Source organism: Syngnathoides biaculeatus, chromosome 17 (genome assembly GCF_019802595.1).
Source record: "Syngnathoides biaculeatus isolate LvHL_M chromosome 17, ASM1980259v1, whole genome shotgun sequence".
Taxonomy (NCBI): Eukaryota; Metazoa; Chordata; class Actinopteri; order Syngnathiformes; family Syngnathidae; genus Syngnathoides; species Syngnathoides biaculeatus.
The window spans coordinates 10,342,646-10,357,311 of NC_084656.1; the positions used below are offsets into that span (position 1 = coordinate 10,342,646).

At 41.6% G+C, this 14,666-nt stretch overlaps 1 protein-coding gene across 1 annotated transcript in view; it reads left to right on the top strand.

Annotated features, from left to right (window-relative positions):
• The first annotated feature begins 374 nt into the window (after nt 1–374).
• The window catches only part of ctif (CBP80/20-dependent translation initiation factor), a 70,428-nt gene continuing 56,136 nt past the window's right edge, over nt 375–14,666 (top strand). Inside the window, exon 1 of the mRNA XM_061801577.1 lies at nt 375–595. The gene's annotated coding sequence lies outside the window, so the exon portion shown is untranslated. The remainder of the gene's footprint in view (nt 596–14,666) is intronic.

Here is a 14,666-nt window from a genome sequence, read left to right on the forward strand (position 1 = left end):
TAATACAATAAATACAATTATAGTGCGCAATATTGATAACAGTACCCAATATATTATCACAATACACAGTAAATAATAAAATATTTTGTGTCTGTACAAACAACATTGTATTTAAGGTTCCAAAATAACAGCAAAACCTTTCATATGAATTACAGCAAATGGAATACTGATATGGTGATTCACATGAATACATGTAACTTTTTGTTTATTTTTTCAAATGTTGTGTTTTAATTTGTTTCTATAAGGGAAACTTACAATATGTATTGAAGCTTAATTGGATAGCTACATTTAATTTTTACCTGTCGGCAAGCACCGTGTGCCCCGACGTCACCAATGTAGTTATCCATTCAAGACTACATTTCCCATGAGGAACGTCTCCGAATGCACGTGTCAACGTTGCCAGCAAACCGGAGGAGACGTCACATTCCTACATTCTCTTTCTCTCTTCTTAGTTTCTACGTTGTCGTTAGCTAACCTTAGCCCATTTTAAACACTTCTTTTTTATCTTTTGTCTTTTTAAACAAACACACCATGACGCGGCGAGTTTGACACGGGAAGGAGGTGACCCCGGGTTTCAGAGACATTCTCAATTCGGGTGAGCATTAATCTCATTATAAGCCGGTAGGTTTATTTGTGTTTCCAGCGCTAACAAGTACATATCCCAAGGTTTACGTGTTTAATGTTCTTGGAGTCTCCTTATGCTGTGACATGTTTTCCCCGTCTGGGTAATAATGTGGTTTCTCGTCCATAATTTGTGCTCTTGTTGTCTTGCCGTTGTTAGCATTAGCCGGCTGGTTAGCCGCAAAGTTGGCTTCAGGTCGGCATTGTTGTCTTACACGCGTGGGTTGACTCACTTGGGCGGAGGCTTCACCTTCGTGTGTTACACATGTGTGGACACTTATTCACACTGTGGTGTTTTTTTTTTTTTTTAATTTTGTTGTTGTTGTTGTTGATAATAAATACCCCAAAGCTCGTGGCTAACGTAGCTTCTCAGGCAATATGGGCGTGGTTATGGACGAGCGGAGACAAGGAGAATGAGGGGGTTTGTTTTGGTGGCATCATTGCATGATGCAGCTGGTGTCACAATTTTGTGTGTGTATTTCATACGAATGTTCATTTCAAGCAATTTAAAATAAAACTGTTCAGTTTGTAGTTCAAAATGTTGAACTAAATTCACTGTACCAAAACTGGTTAGATGCTCGTTTTACCCGCACTGGGAAACGTCACCGTAGTGAAATTTTGCGCATACGCACGAAATTGCCCAAAGAGCCAACAAACTTTATTTTTGTAGATTTTTAACATAGTATGCACATTTGTGCCAACTGATGCAGAGCAAAGATTTCCAACAAAGCTATAACAGTGGCAACCAAGATTTGCTTTAAACGCGAACTTGGAGACAAACTGCTCCCAAATCCATTTACCAACCTTTACTAGAGTTGATTTATATGAGCAACAACTTTTAATATAGACTTACACAAATGATTTTATGAAAGTCGGCAAGTCTCTTGATGCATACAAGTACTGTAATTTATCATATATAATGCACATCCATGTACTTTAGAGTATATTATGCAGCATTAATGTTGATCTCAAAAGTCTGGAAATCCCTTCTAACTATCTATATATATTATTTTTTTCCAAAACATGGTTTTGCTTCTACCCATATAATCAAAACACGAAATTATCTGTATCCTTATCTGTAATTTTTCATTTTTCAAATCATTATTCTGAAGTTAATCAATTTTCTTGAAGACGTAATACTTTTCATTTACTTATTTTGAAATTAAGAGCCCTACTTTAGTGAATGAGAAGAAAACACATGTGGTCATATGTTTTATTAATTTGACAGAATTTTTAATTCACGAAAAAATGAAAGGTCAGGCGAAAAACATTTTTATTTTATTGTTCAATTGTGAAGCATGATGAAGTATCATGTTGTTGGGCTGTTTTGCTGTAGCAGGAGCTGGGGCGCTTCACAATATAGACGGCATCGTGAAGAAAGACCTGTTATAGACATGTTATATTGCCTCCTATATTTAAAATACAGTATTAGCTTTTTGTGCACTGTATTGTCTATGGTTTCATCCTGCATCGGGCTGTGCCAAGGTGGAATTTTAAAATTACACACCATCTCATCCTGCACTTTCTACTTTGGCTTCAGACCAAACCTTTCCCACTTGGAAAAGAGAAAATGGCATCCAGTTTAATCACTTTTACTTCGATTAGTCACATACTCTGACAGTCATTGCATCTTAAAACAACAGCATTTCTTTTTTAGCTTTCTCCATTAATATTGAAATCGAAAGTAAACATAAGCAGCATGTCTAGCTCGTCTTTGCTCTACTTTGCCCAGACTGTGTTGCAAACTAGAGCAGCGGTGGTGGTGGACGCTGTCATTATAAAACACATTGATGGGCTGCGTAAGTACTGTAACATTTGAAATTATGAGTGTACATCTTTAAGAGTGGGGAGGGAGGGTTTAAGGTAAAGTAGGAAACAGAGTGTGTGGCGGAGCAGTAGTCATTGTAAGAGAAAGTTCTGTGTGCTGCCTAAAAGAAACCAGTGGCTTCCTCTTTTCATTTTTTACAGTTTGTATGTGAATTGTGCCATTGGATGTAACAACCAGTCATCCCTCACTCAATGAATCACATTGCAAAATGCCACAAACTGAATAGCTGTGTGTTCTACTTTCGATTAGCATTGGATTTTTTTTTTTTTTCACATAACGCAGAAAATCTTCAAAGAGACTGCATCAGCGGTGCGAAATTGCGCACACACACAGTTTAGAGGGAACATTGGCTGATGTTTTTTTTTTTTTTGGGCACATGAAGTATGAATAATTTTATTGTGGTGTTTTTCCATATTTAAAAGATGTTTCGCAATAGCGTCGTATATGTTTCGCAATAGCTTCGTATATGTTCGCAATAGCTTTGTATAACCTAAAAGATGTTCGCAATAGCTCTGTATAACCAGCGAAATCATAAAAGGATGTTTCAACATAACATATGAGGTAGTGCAACGCCATCTGTTGGTAACAAAGAATAGTGTGGCGTCAGGTGGGATGAATTGGCCACTCACCCCTCCTTCCGCACACGCTTAGAGTATAAAAGGAGAACTTTGGATACTCTCGGCAGAGTCTGCTGCGGGTTGCGTACGGACGCCTAGCCGGTATTGAAGCTGCTCTACCTGGAGTGTTGGCTCTCCCTCCTATTGGCGCACGGTAAGAGCTGGATATTCTTCTAAGAGCTGGTTGGATATTACTTAGCTTCATACCACGTGATTTGTGCTTGTGCTTGTGTTACCATTTCCGTGTGGGACCAATAAAGTGCCAATTGTTAGTAGCCAAAAGTGTGTCTTGTCTTCATTTCTGAGTGCCTATCTCCAACGATCCTATTAAAATTTGATACCGAACTCCTGAGCGAGGTATCAGAAATGTTTTAAAACATTTTTGGCGTTGTCGGCAGGATTGCGGAGAATACATTCAGAAATGGCTCGTTGCTTTAAGAGCAAAACTGTGAAGGAGGCGGAAGTGGCCTCAAGTTTTGAGTGTAAAACGGTGAAGGGAGCGGAGGTGGCTCCCAACGAGGATGGCGTCTCCGACTGGAAGAGCCTTGGATTTGAAGAAATAGGGAAACTCCTTAGACGGTACGGGGGACGCCCTAAGCCGTGGATAGGAGAAATCCCCTTGGTAACTCCACCGCTGCTACAGCGCATGCTAAGCAGGGTGGATGTGAGGGACAAAGCCCCGCTAGGTGGCGTCCGAGAGATGTTGTGGATTTTTGCCGAAGCCTGGAAGGAAAGAACAAAGGCTTTGGATAATGCAAAAAGATAAAAAGATAGCGCAACTTGAAGAGAATATTAAAGCGCTTGAATCTGACCAAGCTAAAGCGCAGAAAACCAAAACCCAAAGAGCCCAATGTATTTTTGAGCGTCCTTTTTGCTGTGTGGCACTGGGAAGTTCCCCAGCTTTTCTTTTGCTTTGGTTGTAATCTCTCTTTCCCCCTTGTTCCAAATTATCCCCAGAAATTTGGCAGTCTGGGCAGGTCCTTGGATTTTAGCAGGGTTTATTTCCCAACCAGACTCTTTCAGTTGCTCAATGATTTTACTCAGCCATTTTTTCACTTCCGGTTCAGTGTTTCCCTGTATCATGATATCATCGATGTAATGTGACACCAACATGTGTCGGGGCACCGGTACTTCCGCTAGGTGCTCTGCCACAATCCTGTGACATATCGTTGGGCTATGCAGGTACCCTTGAGGGAGACGAGTAAAGGTGTACTGTCTTCCTTCCCAGGTAAATGCAAACTGTTCCATTTTGTCCTCGGGAATTGGTATGGTGAAAAAGGCGTTAGCCAAATCCATCACTCCATACCAGGTTCCACTGTGATGCTGTATCCTTTCAATGATGCTAATAGCATCCGGGACAGCTGACGTCAGTGCTGGTGTCAGTTTGTTCAATCGTCGGTAATCTACTGTCATGCGCCAAGTTCCGTCAGATTTTCTCACCGGCCACAAGGGGTTGTTCCACTTAGTTGTGATCGTCTTCAGAACTCCTGCCTCTAAATATTCTTTTATAGTAGCAGCAATCTCTTCCTGTCCCCCAGGAATTCTGTATTGTTTTTGGCAAACAGTTTCGGTGGCCTCAGGGATAGGAAACGGGGTCATTTTCACCTTCCCCACTAAGATGGTTCGAATGTTGATTTCAGTTCCAAATTGGAATTTTCCCATCTGTAAATACAGTGTCATTCCAGCTAGAATGTCCATTCCAACTATCCACTCTGGTACTGGAGTAACCACCACTTCAAATTTGCGAATTGGCATTCTTCCAATTTTTAAAGGCAACGTAACTGCCTTCCCATTTACAATTTGACCTCCCAAGCCCCTCAATGGAACTATTTCTCCCCTCATTTTGTCAGGGTTCCCGTGAATTAAAGAGGCTTCCGCTCCTGTATCAACCAGTGCAGATACACGTTGTACCGAATTAGCCCAATATATTTCCATTGAAACATGGGGCCAGATATCCCCTATGTTCCATCGATGTGAAGTTTTGTTCTGCCTGGTTATCTGAGTTTGACCTCTATCCTAGCTAAGAAGATCCAAGCTTTTGGACCTTCGATCTTTACTTCTCCCCTTTCCTTTTCCCTTGGCCTTGCCTTTTCTGATGGCAGCCACGTAACTGGGGCCTCTTGTGTCTACTAGCATGTCGTCGCTTGAGTCTGTATCTTCCTCTTCCTCTTCTTCATCCTCAAATGCATCCAAGGGAGGGGCTGTTGGTTGAGCTGCCGGCGTCATCATTCCCTTTAAGATAGTGGCCAGCTGAGCAATTTCTGATTTTCCCTTTGATCTCCTGCTCAAGCAACTTACCTTCAATCCCCTTTGTTTGCATCTTGCAGCCAAGGCACTTGTGGGTAGCCCGTCAATTTCTTCTACCGGTACTCCCGCTGCAATGAGTGTTTTCCACATTTCCCGCCTACTACTCCCGCCTTCGGGCGGTTTCGCGCGCGGTTGTCTGCCATCTTTTTCGGACCTGTAATTCTCAGGGCGATGCTGATGTACTGTGTCTCCCCAATCTCCCAAAGTCGCCAACTCCAACAAGCGCGTTTTCACGTCACTGAAGCTGTTATCGACGGCTCCTAACAAAATGGTAAGTCTCCCCGACCTGTAGTGGGGGGGTGCGTCTCGAATCATTGCATCACGCACCACCTTTGGCACTGCTGTTTCATCAATAAAAGCATGACCCGCTCGCGATATCGACTCGCGCGTACACAATCTCCCCATCCTGTGAATTGCGTCGCGGATGGTTACCCAAGGCCCTTTGATCTCGGGCCAATCATGCCACGTTGGATACACAGATTGCGCTGTCATAGCATACAAGGCAAATAGCGAAAAAGAATCACCTGCCGCCATTGCTCTCCCGTTTGCACGAAACATGGCATTCATTCGAGAATCTGAACTCAATCCTCCAAATCGCGAAAAGTACTCTGAGTCAAGCTCAATGGCGTCAGCTCCTTCCTCATACATCCGCCTGAGCCAAGAATAAGCTGGTTCTCCCTGCTTTTGTCGATACTTTGATGTTAAATGGGCTATCGCTTCCTGAGAGAAGTCCTCTTTTGTTATCGTCATTCTGGGCGGCGGCTGAGGCTGTTCTATTCGCCTCATTATAGGGTTTCCTTCCCTATCAACTATAGGTACATTATTCTCATCTCGCTGTTCTTCAAAGACGGCAAGACAACATGCTGTTCCTCCCGTCTCCGCGAGATGGGTTTAACTTGGAGATGTCCAAGTTGTGTGTACAGCGGTTGAGGTTTCATTTCCCCGCCATATTGCATGTCGCCATCTCCCCATATGTCGCCATTCCATCCCTCTGGCTCCCAGTCTTCCTGGAGTGCCACAGCGAAAGAGCGGACCTGTTTTGGGTCGATGCGACGCGGTCTTTTGTTACTTTTCTTGCGCGCCATTAAAACATTTCTGATACCCCGCTCAGGAGTTCGGTATCAAATTTTAATAGGATCGTTGGAGATAGGCACTCAGAAATGAAGACAAGACACACTTCTGGCTACCAACAATTGGCACTTTATTGGTCCCACACAGAAATAGTAACACAAGCACAAGCACAAATCACGTGGTATGAAGCTAAGTAATATCCAACCAGCTCTTCGAAGAATATCCAGCTCTTACCGTGCGCCAATAGGAGGGAGAGCCAACACTCCAGGTAGAGCAGCTTCAATACCGGCTAGGCGTCCGTACGCAACCCGCAGCAGACTCTACCGAGAGTATCCAAAGTTCTCCTTTTATACTCTAAGCGTGTGCGGAAGGAGGGGTTTGGCCAATTACCTCATATGTTATGTTGAAACATCCTTTTATGATTTCGCTGGTTATACAGAGCTATTGCGAACATCTTTTAGGTTATACAAAGCTATTGCGAACATATACGAAGCTATTGCGAAACATATACGACGCTATTGCGAAACATCTTTTAAATATGGAAAAACATCAAGAGTGGAATGAAGTATGAATAATTTTATTGTGGTGTTTTTCCATATTTAAAAGATGTTTCGCAATAGCGTCGTATATTTTGACGCTATTGCGAAACATCTTTTAAATATGGAAAAACATTAAGAGTGGAATGAAGTATGAATAATTTTATTTTGGTGTTTTTCCATATTTAAAAGATGTTTCGCAATAGCGTCAAAATATACGACGCTATTGCGAAACATCTTTTAAATATGGAAAAACATCAAGAGTGGAATGAAGTATGAATAATTTTATTGTGGTGTTTTTCCATATTTAAAAGATGTGCTTGTGTTACCATTTCTGTGTGGGACCAATAAAGTGCCAATTGTTGGTAGCCAGAAGTGTGTCTTGTCTTCATTTGTGAGTGCCTATCTCCAACGATCCTATTAAAATTTGATACCGAACTCCTGAGCGAGGTATCAGAAATGTTTTAAAACAGCACACCATCCCGTGATCAACCAAGACGATCGCGATCGACGGTTTGAGCACCCCTGCGATAGACTATCGCATGACTCATCACTTTAAACTGTATACGCTCTTTGACCATTTGTCATTGTACTGGACTATCGATCTCATGGGAACTCTTAACTGCTCTAAATGTGAGAAGTATAATATCTTATAAGTCTATAAATCTAATCTTATAAGGAAAAAAATGTTTCCTGTCGATCGGCTGTCTTATTTTTCTTCGTACTCAACCCGTATGCCCTACTAGGGGAGCACCAACTACTGGAGACAACTTCCTCGTGTTGTTACATACCTGATCAATAAAGCTGATTCTGATCAGAATCCCATCAAGTAATCGAATATTTGTGGGCAAATCTGAAAAGGTGGGTGTGAGCAAGGCAACCGACAAACCTGACTCAGTTACACCATCGTGAGGAACAGGCCAGGATTCCAGCAGTGGTTAGAGCACTGGTTTGGTAAACCAGGGGTTGGGGGTTCTTATCCCACTGGGGCCTCCACTCCCTGAGAAGGGTTGCGTCAGGAAGGGCATCCGGCGTAAAAATTGTGCCAAACATATAAATGCGTTCATCTGAGATGACACGCTATGGCGACCCCGAAAGGGACAAGCCGAAAGAAACACACACACACTGTTAGACGCTTGTGGAAGGTTACCCAAAACGTTTGACCCAAATCATGCAGTTCAAAGGAAATACGACTCAACACTAAGGAAACGTACATAAACTTTTGACCACAGATAAAATAATGGAAAAATTCTCTTTCTCATTATGGTGGCATTTCACAAGATTACATAATTTTGGGATGATGACTGACCTGAAACATGAGAGGTTTAGTCTCATTTGACTTCAGACTGAGAATAACATGAAATGTGTTTTTGCACAATGTATGTAAACTTTGGCTTCAACTGTATGCATTTCCTAACGTTTGTCAAATGGCACATGGAATAACGACCCTTCATTCACACCAATAGCCAATTTAGAGGTGAGAGAGCGTGCATATAACTGTGTGTGTGTGTGTGGTGTGTGTGTGTGTGTGTGCGCGCATTCTCTTCTCTGTCCTGTGTGTGCTGGACTGAGATTGTTGTGCATGCATTGGAGGGATTTTACTGCTCACTGATTGGCCATTACCCTTGCCGTGGCTGTGCAAGTGGACGCAATCAGGTGGTGTTTTGGACGGTACAATGTTATGTTCGAGAAAGATGTCACAGATGAGGCTAGCTGCAGATGCAACAGAGAAAAGCAACTTAGTATTAAATTTTCACCTGACTAAAAAAAAGACAAATGCCGAAATGCACAAAAATGCTAAATATCAGACCTGATATTGTTCTGTCACTATCATTTAACTGCGGCAGACAAAATAAAATGAATAATCCTTTTCATTGCTGTGGTAACACAGGCTGTGCCGCTCCGGAGTCAGCAAGCCGGTGGCAGAACGGCATTTGCAACACAAGCGCAACTGGGACACTTAAGAGAAAGTTAACTGTTTGTTTCAGTTGCTACCCAATACTTTAACAAGGTAGCAAGCTAAGGGCTAGAGCTAAAAGTTCACTTGAGTGTGGCGCCATTGTTAAAATGTCACCACTTGAAGATGTGTGCATGTGTTCCACATAACAGACACACATACAGTGGGTATGGAAAGTATTTACACCTCTTAAAAGTTTCAGCCTGTTATATTGCAGTTATTTGCTAAAATGTTTTTTTTTCACTAATGTACACACAGCATCCAATACTGACAGAAAAAAATGAATTGTTTAAATATATTCCGATTTATTCCAAAAGAAACTGAAATATGACACGATCATAAATATTCAGAGAGATGGTTCTATACCTTCAATGGACTCCAGCTGTGTTTGATTATACTGGTTCGACCTGTTTAGGAAAGTCACATCCCTCTCTATAGAAAGCCTTTCCTCCAAGTGCATGTCAGAGCAAATGAGAATCATGAGGTCAAAGGAACTGCCTGAAGAGCGCAGTGATAGAATTTTGGCAAGACACAGGTTTGGCCGAAATAACGAAAAAAAATCTGCTGCGCTTAATGTTCCCAAGATCAGAGTGGCCTCCATAATCCTTAATTGGAAGACCTTTGGGACTTCCACAACCCTTCCTAGAGCTGGCCAGCCAGCCAGCCAAACTGAGTCATCGGGATAGAGGGAAAGAGCCTTGGTAAGAGAAGTAACGAAGATCCCAAAGATCACTGTGGCGGAGCTCCAGAGATGCAGTTGGTAGATGTGAGAAAGTTCTAACAAGTCAACCACCAGTGCAGCCCTCCACCATTTAGGACTTTATCACAGAGTGGTCCGGCGGAAACCTCGCCTCAGTGAAAGACACATGCAAGTCCGCATGGAGTTTTAACTCAGTTATTGGCACATACGTAAAATTATGTTTGCAAAAACCCCATCAGTTAGTGCCACTGACATATAGTTACTTTTTCTGTTTTTTATTTAAATTTGTAATAAAGGGCTTTGCACAGCTCCTTGGTTAGTATCAAGGCTTTGGGAATGGTTTCAGTATGATAAATCGACACTTGATGGCAGGAGTGGCTTTTATCAGATCTTTGGCTGCAGGTCGAGCAAGCCAGCCTTCCATTTCCCATAGCCCATGTGGTGAGGTGGCGTGCTAAACAATTTTGGTCATGAGAAAATGGATATATACTGGCAGCTTTAAAGCAAAAAAAACAAAGATGACGAAGTCCCATCGTCAAATGGTCAAAAATGGAGGGCAGCCGCCTCTCCCAATTTGAGAAACAGCATTAAATGAGTTTAAAAAAAAAAAAAACAAAACCCCGAAGGACTCTAAGATTGTGAGAAATAAGATTCTCTGGTCTCATGTGACCAAGACAATTTGGAAGCTTGTCTGGGACAGGATAAAAAATAATTCGCCATATTGTTCAATTGAACAATATATAATGACTCTGTCATCATTAATAAATCATGGCTTCAATATTTATTTTCATGTATTTGTTGAATTAATCTTGTCATGGCGGATGAGTATCCACTATTGCTGCTGAAAGGATACACATATCCCCACTACGGAAGTAAAAGGTTATGTTATATTTTAAATATTAAATTCTTCTTATTAAAGAAAAGTGTGCATCAACCCAGAAATGTTAAGCAATATTTTAAGCTTTGGAGTTAGTATCAGGGCTGTAACACAAACAGGTGTGACCGATCGTATATCTCAGAGATTACCAGAAAGGTGTGAAAGGGGTGTGAAGTTTTTACCCTTCTCCAGTCTATTAATGAAGTCTTTATCATCATCTTCTTCTTTTCCTTTCGGCTTGTCCCATTAGGGGTCGCCACAGCGTGTCATCTTTTTCCATCATAGCCTATCTCCTGCATCTTCCCCTCTAACCCCAACTGTCATCATGTCTTCCCTCACAACATCCATCAACCTTCTCTTTGGTCTTTCTCTCGCTCTTTTACCTGGCAGCTCTATCCTCAGCACCCTTCTACCAATATACTCACTCTTTCGCCTCTGAACATGTCCAAACCATCGAAGTCTGCTCTCTTGAACCTTGTCTCCAAAACATCCAACTTTAGTCTTTATATGCTACCTAATTGTCATCAAATTATCAGCTTGAAGGATGCCGTGTAGCAATTTGAACTCCCACGTTGTTGCAACAATATTATACTTCACTGCATTCCGTGTAAAAGGAAAAGGCGGATCAACACCATGTTTTTTTTATGTTATTGTAGCTCCACGTTAATTGATATAGTCTTAGCTTTGGTCTTTGGTGTGATTTGCGGGGTCATTGTGACAATCCAAAACTGCTGGCTTTGATAAATGCCAAACCAAACTATTTTATAAAGGCGTAATGTTTGGTACAGCTTTTGTGTTTTGATTGCGGGTGTGCGCTACATGGCATACAACATGTCATTATAAAGTCGGTGTCATAATCATGATAGTGGTACTGACAAGCTTGCACATGCTCACTGTTCTCTCATCGTAACACCACTGTGCCACTAAGAGACAATGAGTCTATTGTGAACACAAACCTATGGAAGCATCCCCATACACAAACATGTCGGCGCCCTTTTGCCTCAATGAGGTGCATGTGGACTGCTCTTTTCCTATTCACGTATTTAGTTCATTCAATTCACACGTCAAAACATCTCAAACAAGTTTTACAGTTGATTCTTAGCTGAGAATTTCAGCCTTTAGTTGTATCTTCATCTAAGGGTCACACTTTATTGAGTCAAGATGCACATCTTACTTAGCTTCACACAACCAACCCAATATTTTCATTCAATTTATTGATTATCATGCCCATTTCTCACTGTCGCTTAGTGGTTTTCAAACTGCACCCCCACTCCCTCCCGTGACCCCGGTTTACAATTCTCAACGCCACCCATATCACTCACTTCAAAATTTTAATTTCCAAAAACATGCATTAATTGGAGACTAAATTGTCCCTAGGGGTGATTGTGAGTGCAACTGTTGTCTGTGATTGGCTGGTGACCAGTTCAGGTGTGTACCCTGTCTCCTGCCTGATGGCAGCCAGGACTGGCTCCAGACCTCCCGCGGCCCTTATGAGGATAAGAATGGATGGATGAATGGATATGTTGTGAAAGTCTGGACTTCCTCATTTTATGACAACGTTCTGTTCCTACATCAGCACCGTAACCTGAAATTGAACTTTAGGTTACATCCCTCTGTAATCACGACTAAGTAAAGTCACAATTACAGTAAATAGGACTTCCAGGCTGTGGTAAAATTAAGGCGGTAACCACGTACATTATTGTGCTGCATGACAACATATTTTTACTCTGCAAACTAGTTCATTGTACATTTTTATCCCTGAAATTTTGTATATCGATGGTTTCGTACAGTGATTGAACTCTTTATGCCATTCATTTTTTTATATGGCTATAATCACAATTGAACAATGTCTCCCACCCCAATCAAAAATGTCTGAATTGTTGCCTGCTATTGGTCTCCCTCAGTAAACATTGATAACTGCCATTCTATCCATCCATTTTCAGAGCCGCTTGACCTCACGAGGGTCGCGGATGTTCTGGAGCCTATCACAGCTGTCATCGGGCAGGAGACGGGGTACACCCGGAATTGGTTGCTGGCCAACAGACAACTATATATGTGTATATATATGTCCGAATGTAATTTGTTGATCTTGGGATAAAACAAAAACATCAAGACTGGATAGCCTTTATATGGATGAAATGCTTTTCAAAAGATGCACCTTTTCATCAGATTACAAGACAAATGTGGTTATTCGCGATTAGATTTTATCAGACTACTGCCATAAAATCTTGCAATATCTTCAGCAGACAGTGGGAAACTACATGACCCGACATCTATCCTGTATTTTATGATCACTAGGCTTTATCTCGTCAATTTAAACAGTGTCAGAGGGGTGGAAACATAAAATGTCACCAGTCAACGTGACCGGATAATCCTGTTTCCGTGAATCACGCTAATGTATTGTATCGGGGAAGGAGGACAAAATGAGGGTAAACTTGTGGTGGTCGTCACCGGTGTGTGGGAGAGGACATTCATTCAAAAATTGCTGGAGGTATGTTTATGTGCCAGTACTTCAAATACAATACGGCTCGCAAGCAGGCAACAAAACGTTATGTAGCCTAGAAAACCAGTGGTAGCACTAATGGTTGTATGAAAATATGACAGCATTCTGGCTATTCATGCTCTAAAGCACTGGTGTCAAATTCAAGGCCTGGGGGCCAGATCCGCATGATTTTATGTGGCCCGCGGTATTAACCTCCATGATTTTGGTTCAAATCTGTCCCAAAATTTCAAATTGTCATGTCGTAAATGATAACGTTGCGCTATTACAAGCATTTTTGTGTTACCAAACAACAATAGTGGGAAAACCAATTACCCTTGATTTCTGATTCAAAAACTAGTTCATAAATTTCTTGTGTAAATATAATGAGGCAGTTAAAGATTTTTATGGTTTCACAGTCATAATGGCCCTCTGAGGGAAACCCCAAGTAAAATGTGGCCCGTGACAAATATGAGTTTGACACCCATGCTCTAAAGTTTCGTTAAACGTTTGTGTATATGTTTCAATAATTGTAACGCTAAAAATTCACAATAGGCAATTCTATTTGTCAATGTCAAGATGTGGTGTCAGAGAGTTGTCTTTCATACTACGTGGAAGATTAAAAAATCGAACATGCTAGACTTTTGATTTTGACATTCTAGGGCTATGGTTGGGCCAAATTGTTGTCGTGGATTGTGTCACACTACTATAAGCTTTGTTGTTCCTAGCCAATTATTTCAGTTCCGATCTGGAAAACGTCTCGCGATAGCTAATCTGGCCAATATTGCGGCTAAAATCCTGTAGTTCGATCTGAATGTGAGCAAAACACAATCATAAAATTTGTTCTTTTTTCATGCCCATAAGACATGGTGTATCACTAAAACAGTGACTAAAAAAACAACAACAAAGCCCTCTGACATTTATGAATGGATGCCTGGGATAAATATACTGTACAGCAGAGAGTTTGACAAAAATGCTCATGTAGAACTTTGCAAGAAAAGACAAAAGACATTCAGGGAACTCAAATCAAAAAATAGATCTGGTAATAGAGGACACACACACTGGAAACCAAGAGAAAACAGGATGTCTGGCCCTAGAGTGGATTCTACAAGGAAAGAGAGATAAAGGAAGACCAAATAATATGGAGGGGGGTGGGGGGGGGGGTCAACCCAGCAAGAAGTTTGGCATCCGGAACCAGATGTAGGCAATGGCCCAGGACTGAGTCATGTTGACATTCTTCATTGAGAGCACATCACTACACCGCTACCATTTTTGACTTTTTTTAGTGTTACATTTAAGCAAGAAATCCGCTTGATGAACGGATCATATCTTGATATACTAACTGAAGTTGGTACAGGTCGCTGTTGTTCAATAAGCAGCGATAGCCCTCGTTGTGACCCTGCGCTCGGAAATATAAAAAGACAAAGTCGGTGTAAACCTGCTGTGTGAGACTGTTAAAACAGCCAGTCTGTAGTAGACCAGATTAGATGTATTAGCCATCCTCGCTGTATGTGGTGGGAACCCAGACTGGCATTCCCACTGTTTTAGCTCCAGGCTTATGCTTCTTTATGTCTGCTTGTTATGTAACAGTGTACATCTAGGATACCAGACAAGTCTGTTGGAGCTGTTTTGCAGTACAATTTTAAAATGTTGTAAATATTCCCAAAATGAAA